Here is a 7,083-nt window from a genome sequence, read left to right on the forward strand (position 1 = left end):
AGTTTGTAGTGGGGGGGGGGGGGGGGGGAGGTGAGGGGAAAAGAAAAAATCAACAAAATGCATAAAAAAAAATCCCCAACAAACCCCTTTACCCCCCCACCCAAAAAAAAACCCCAAAACCAAAACCCCACCCCAAACACCATATTATATGCCAGTTCCTGGGGCATGCCAAGTGTTGACCAAATTTAGATTGGCCAGTGGACCAAGAATCTTGGACCTGATCAGGAGTCTGGATATCTTTGTTTTGGGAGCTCTCAACCTCTTTTGAGAGACCAGGTTTTAATTTCTCATTATGTATGTTTAGATATTAGTCACGAATATGCCCTAAGCTACCAGTCACTATTAAAATCCCCTGGCCTTCTGTTATAATACTCACTCCAACCTCTGCATATGCTGGAATGCATGCATCAGTTTTCCACACACTTGTGAGCAAATATGGCAACTGTATGCCCACAGATAGTTGTTTATTTTGTTTGTTTCTTTGTATCTCTGAAGGTACATTGGAAGAGGTGAAGAAAAAGGGAAGGAGGGGAAAGAATCAAAGATTTGAAACAAGTCAAAGAAACAGGAAAGTAAACATGGGATATGGCTTATGACTGCAACCCTGACGTTATGCCAGTGCGAGAAGAGGAATGCCATCAGGAGGTAGAATGCTACATGGTTGCAGAGCCCTAATTCTTATTAGAATAATGGGGTCTCACATTAAGGTAGCTATCAGTGTGCCATCAAAACATGGAAGTGTTGCCTTTTCATTTCTATTTAATTTTCTTTCTAGTTCCATTCTTTTTCAAGGGTCCTTCACATCCCAGCACTATACAGCATTAGAGCAGGACTCTGCCTGTGCTTTCACATGCTTGTGTTTTCACACATACATAGACACTGTGATGTATGAAGGATCCCTGTGCTGAAATACATAAATTCAGACCTATAGAGTAAAAAAGTCAACAGAGACTCTTCCTCTAAGTACAGAATGTCTTATTCTTATAAGAACTCAATTTATAAAGCAGATCAGACTAGATTGCCATAATCCTATAAATCTGTGTGTTGACCTTGTGGATCAGGGCCTTCTCTAAGCTACAGATAGGATAGTAAGGATTTGCCAGCATGGGCTTGGAATGATTGCTTTACTCACAGGTAAATAAACTGAGTTGTGGGAGTCTCTAAGATCAGAAAAGAATGGCAAAAGGGACTCAGCAACAGATGTCACCCTAAGCAGCCATTCTAAGCCTAAAAATCCATAGTTGCTTTCATGTTCAGGAGTAGGGAAAGGATCCTGTAAGGCCAGCCAATGCAGCAATGGCACCTCTCCATGTGTACCACATATAAAGTTACACCACTGATAAAGTTTGGATTGGATCACCCACTAGATATTTTTTCCTGAGTTATAAGTTGTGATTTTTAAAAATTCTTTATTGTTGCTAGTTTTGCTGCTGTACCTGCATGCAAGACACACTTTCATCCATCCAGTTCCCTTACGTGGGCAGCATCTGCAGTGTCACCTACCCTGGCATTTGGCTGTAAGGGAGGCAGAGTTCTGCAGGAGGCGCGGGGCTCTAGGTGCACCTTTTATGTTGCATGTCCCTTTCCTTTCCCTGGTTTGCACTATGCTACCAGGCCTAATCTACAGGTGCAGACGTAAGAGCTTTATCCTCTGCTGCACTGTGCTCAGCGGTTCATCTCGGACTAATCCAATGTCAGCATAAAAACCATCTTTCTCACTTTGCAGAGAGGCTTTCAGCAGCTTCTTACTGGATCCAGACAGCAGGGACTGTGTGGTGCCAGAAGCAGCAGGGCTGTGCATGGACCCTTGGCTCTTGGGAAAGCAAGCAAAGCAGTGATAAAGTCTTGTGTAGCCTCTAGTGTCTTCCATCTGTATACGAATTCTGGCATATGAATCAGCTCAGCCACACCATGTGGTGAGGTGAGGAAGTCTTTACTGAATTTTGCTCAGGAGGCAAATGAGGCTGTGATCCCATAAAGGCATAAGTATATATATATATACCTATATAATTAAAAAATTGAAGGAATTTCAGTAACCTTATTTTTGAGTAGTCCAGGTGAGACAAAAATTTTATATATTTTTGAGTTACAAGTATCCTGGGCCCTCACTGATTTCAACAAGAGCTGAAAAACTTCAGCATCTTTGGAGAACTTAACACTCCAGTATCAGTCAAGGTCAGCAACTAAACCTAGCCAAAAATGTGAGGAAAAAGTGATGCCTGTGACTTGTTGTAGGTCACATGGTCCTCAATCCAGGGAAGGAAACCAGGAATCCTGACTCCATGTCCTAAAAAGCTGCTTCAGCCAGTTTCCACTCCTATATATGGCCAAACCACAGAAGAGGAATTTTTCAAATCATAAGAGCATTGTGGTGTGTCTGTGGGCATGCTCCTTCTGGGTCACAGGCTGTTTCATGTGGTTAACAACATGGCAGAGGACTAATTGATTAGGATGAGCTGCTAGTGAATCTCAGAGCATTTTGAGTTTTCAATTTAGATCAGTATCAGGAAGGTCAGACACTTCTAAGAATCTCCTCCCATCCCTTAACTGGAGAAATCAAATTGACACATGTGTCACCTAGAGAACTATACTGCAAACTGTATCAGAAGTGCAAGGAGGTGCCAGATTTCTGTGTAAATAAGGGACCTACTCTGATTCTTTGAAGCTGTGACACATTTTCCTGATTTGTTGGGAGAGTGGGTAAACATTTGAGGAAAAACACCTAACCCTTATACCTTAACTTACTTAAAAACTTAATATTCCCAGACTTTGCCAGAAATTTTGTAAATTCCTCAAATCACTACAGAAACTGCAATAACTGCTATTTTCATAGATACACACAACCAATACCTTAGGTCTTCGTGATTTGTGTCCAATAGCATGAAGATAAGCCTGATGGAAAACCATGAAACTGAATGATTTTATCTTAACCAGCCCCACCTTGTAATCTAGGGGTATCTTGTGCCAGTCAAGAGCCAATGCAGCTCTTTAAGCTGCATTTCCCAAGTTTTACTCTGTCGATGCCCACATTCCTCAAATGACAAGTCTTACACCAGGAAGGTGTTCCACCATCTGGTCCATCACCAGGAGACTCCTGCTCCCCCACATTGTTCTACCTAGCCGTGACTGCAGTTTGCATACTCCCTTGTTTTGCCTTGCTAAGTAATTCTTTTGGATGTTACTGTGTAATTAATAATTCAGAGTAATAACCTCGGAATGAGATACTATTTGTACCTTAGCAGTTGTAGTACTGCAGCTGACCCTTGTTAAACTTTCCTATAAACCTATCCACTTTTGGTTCACGAAAGTTTCTGAACAACAAATAACTCAGAGGAAAGTCCTGTCAGATCCCAAAATTTTAGTAACAGGAATCTCACTGACCAGGTAAATAACATTGTTAGTGATGCTGGCTTCTGAAAGGCTTGTGAAAGGCTTTTATCTGTGTCAAAATGTCTGAGGCTGTAATGTGATGGCATCATGTTCTTTGGTTGCCTCACAGTCTGAAGTGTTTCTGGCTTGACCATCCTAAAGGGTCCAAAAAAGCAGACCTTGAAATTAATGTATAATTTGAATGTTTCAGTAAAACAGTATTTTTTTTTAAATCTCTGCCTGTTGTCTTTCTTAGCTTTTAACAGTGATGATAAATGGGGATGTCAAAAGACTACTCCAATGCTATATACGTGTGAATTATCCAACTCCTTAAGGCCAAGGGGGGAAAGCAGTTCAGATAAAATTATGATAGCAAAGTTTATTTCAGCTATCAAAGGTGCCCTGACACTGATACTCAGAGCAACTGCATCAAGTAGTTAGGAGAAGCAGACAGAGTATTAGTGGGTGAGAAAACAGGTAGAAATGCTGCCAAATGCTTTGTTTATTTATTTTCAATAAGCAGTTCCAGTGTGTGTGTGTCTCGCTTGATTATTGGACTTTTGGTTAAATCCAGAAGTACCTGGAAATTGATGAACTTGAGAATTTTGAAGGGAATTCATCAGGAAAGCCAGCAGAGGTCAAGAGGTCCATCTGAGCAGCAGCTATGTTCTCATCTCAGGCATTTCTCAGCATTGTCCCGTGGTGCTCTTGTAGTCAGGATTTCTGAAGCAACAGGCAGCACTGAGGAAAATTTCACACCCCTGGGAATTGATCAGAGAGGAAACAGGAGTGGACTCTACTGCCAAGGTGACCCTTCCTCTCTGAAGGCACTTTCCAAGGGGGTCTGCGGGTGAAAGGTTTTCTCTTCACTCTCAGTCCTGTCTGTGTGAGTAAACCCCCCTCCTGTTCTTCACTTCTTTGAAATAAACTTATTGTCTGATAATAATCTTTTCTAGCTGAACACCTATTTTGCCAGTAGCAAAACAAGACCGTTATGCAAATTTACTGGAAATAGGTATTCATTTCCAGAATGTGTTTGGCACTGCTGTAATGAAGTTAATATTGCTATGGACTTCTGCTGAACTGCGAGCTTGGTTGTAGAATCAGAGAGGGAGGGGAAATGGGAATGAGAACATCTAGCAGGGCTAACTCTTCTCTCTCTCTCTCTTTTTTTCTTTTCTTTTGTTTTTTGTTTTTCTCCTTTTGTGAATTTAGGCTGCCTTCTCCCAAAAGGCAGGCAGGAAGGAAGGAGAAGCAGTAGAAAGGCTTGCACTTGCTGATGATGTGTTGATATGGAGTGGTACCAAGAACTTGTGAAGGACCTGAAGTGGGGACTATTCTTTTACTTTGGGCTGTGTAGTGTGACTTCAGTAAGAATGGTGTTAGGGTGCTGGTACTGCATGCAGGATTTTGTGCCAGGCTGTGGGGAAGGTGGACCAAGACCTATGTTCTCTTTGTACAGATTTCAGTCTGCTAGCTCACGTGGTTACCAGCAGGCTACCAAAAAAAAAAGTGCAACAAGGGAAAACTTAAAAGACTGTGAATCATGTTGCAGGAGCTGCTAATGATCGCCCTTCAGCTGCTAGCATAATGTCTGTAAATGCCTATTTAGAAAAAGAGCAGCATGAATTCTAATGCCAGTGATCAGCACTCTTGTGGTTAGTAGTTACATGTGTGGTGTCATTTTCTGACGTTAAATCATATCTCTTTTTTCCCAACCAAGTGTCTTTTTTGATAGCTCATTAGAGAAATCAGAAACTTGGAAAAGCCACTGTGGTTGATGTGTTGCCACCCTCTCATCCTAGGAAAGATGGTTGATGGGAGTAATGTTCTCTCTCTCCACAGAAACCTACAGGACCGAGAGGAGAAACACAGTGTAGGGTTTACTCCATCCTTTCTTCTGCATGGGTACATGGTCATAATAATTTCTTATGGCCCTACCTGTCAGTCCAGTAATCTTCTTCTCCAACTCTGTACTCAGTGCAGTGTCAAGTAAGTCAAGTCAAAATGGTTGCCATCATCCTTTTCTGTGAGGTACTGCTCTGCTGTCTCTTATTCCTCATGGTTATGATACTTTTCCTTCTGTTAATTTATAGATTTAACTACATTTGGATTCACACCAACCCCACAGCATCATCCCTTTTCCCCACAAAATTACTCCTGCTGATGTGTTTTAAACTTTTAATCTACCTGTAGGCATATTTTATGTTCTCTGTCTTATTTCCCACTATTTCCTCTGTACAGTGGAATCTGCAGAGAGTCCAGCCACAAGGTCTAGGCAGTCCATAAATCCCACTTAATCTCTGAAACCAAACATAATGAGAATTGTTCTCTGATTTTGCTCCTGAGACTTGCCACTGACTGGAGACCCTCATCCAGTCTCTAGACAATTAAATTAAATGTAGTTTTTGTGGGGGCCTTTCCTCAGAAATCAGTTACACCTTATAATGCTGTTTCATACAGCTGTATATTTTTAACCAAATATATTAATGATTTTTAAGAATATCAAATTATATTTTAAAAAACAACACCACCCCCCCCAAAAACAAACAAAACCCCACAAACCAGTCAAGACTTACTAAATTTAGATTAACTTGTTTCCTACCCATTCAGAATAGGAAATGCCAATCCTTGTTGTTTTTCAAAGAGTGGGTAATGTATTTTTTCTCCTGGGCTGAGACCTTTACATGCCAAATTTCAGCCTGGAACACAGTTTCTCAGACCATGTATTGTATTTTTGAGTTGAGTTGATTTGTTTCAGTATGTCAGCAAGAATTACACCTTTGGGCTTACGTTCAACCTCATCATTACTGTTTGAAAGGCTTGGTGTTTCCCCTGAAACTGTCTGAGGTAGAAGACTCAGAATTGCCCAGGCCACTTAGATTTTTCTAATGACACAACATTGAGGGAGGACACCTCCATCCCTACACACAGACCCAATAATGAGTCACTTAAGAGGTGAAGGGAGATCTGAGGGGGGGCAATTTAGACTTTCTCTTGCATGATTTTTGAATGCTCTGATAGCTGGACTAAAGATGCCAGGTTTGAGATGTTTATCAATTCATTGTTTGTGATTTATGTTTTCAAACACAAAAGACAAGTAAGGAGTTGTTCTAGGGGCAGCAGCAGGAAAAGTATTGCTGGAGGGAGTTTACGGCTGGAGATAATTCAGGAAAGGTTATGCTTCATTTTACCTAAAACTAAAGCCATATGCAGTCATTAGCTCTTCCCCTTCACAAGCCCTGCTCCTCAGTGGAGTCCCTGTCTCTCTGATGGCAGTTAAACTCTCCAGACAGCATGCTCCTAAAATGAGGCATATGCTAGCCTGTTTCCTTCTCTACTAATGTTTCTTTGGGACACTCCAGTTTCACAGTGGGCATCCCAGTAAGGTGGATCACAGGTGTGTAGTCAGAGAGAGGACTTTCTTAACCAACTGTGTTGTTTGGAGAAAGCATATCTCCAGCAATACCCTTAGATCACGTAGTACATTCAGTTGGCAGATTTCCCATTATAAGACTCTCTTTTACCTCAGTTTATCCCTAGTCACACTATGACTTCTTTCTTCAATAAGCCCCTTAACCAGAAAAGAAACTAGAAGGTGGACATACTTGCAGGTCAAATGCCATGCCCCCAGAGCCAAAAATATCAAAATCAATCCAAACTGACTTTCATTTCAACTGAGGGGAAGACTTCTGGGTCTGCCTAGTTCTCACT

The sequence above is a fragment of the Haliaeetus leucocephalus genome, unplaced genomic scaffold, assembly GCF_000737465.1.
Source record: "Haliaeetus leucocephalus isolate CR32 unplaced genomic scaffold, Haliaeetus_leucocephalus-4.0 Scaffold244, whole genome shotgun sequence".
NCBI lineage: Eukaryota > Metazoa > Chordata > Aves > Accipitriformes > Accipitridae > Haliaeetus > Haliaeetus leucocephalus.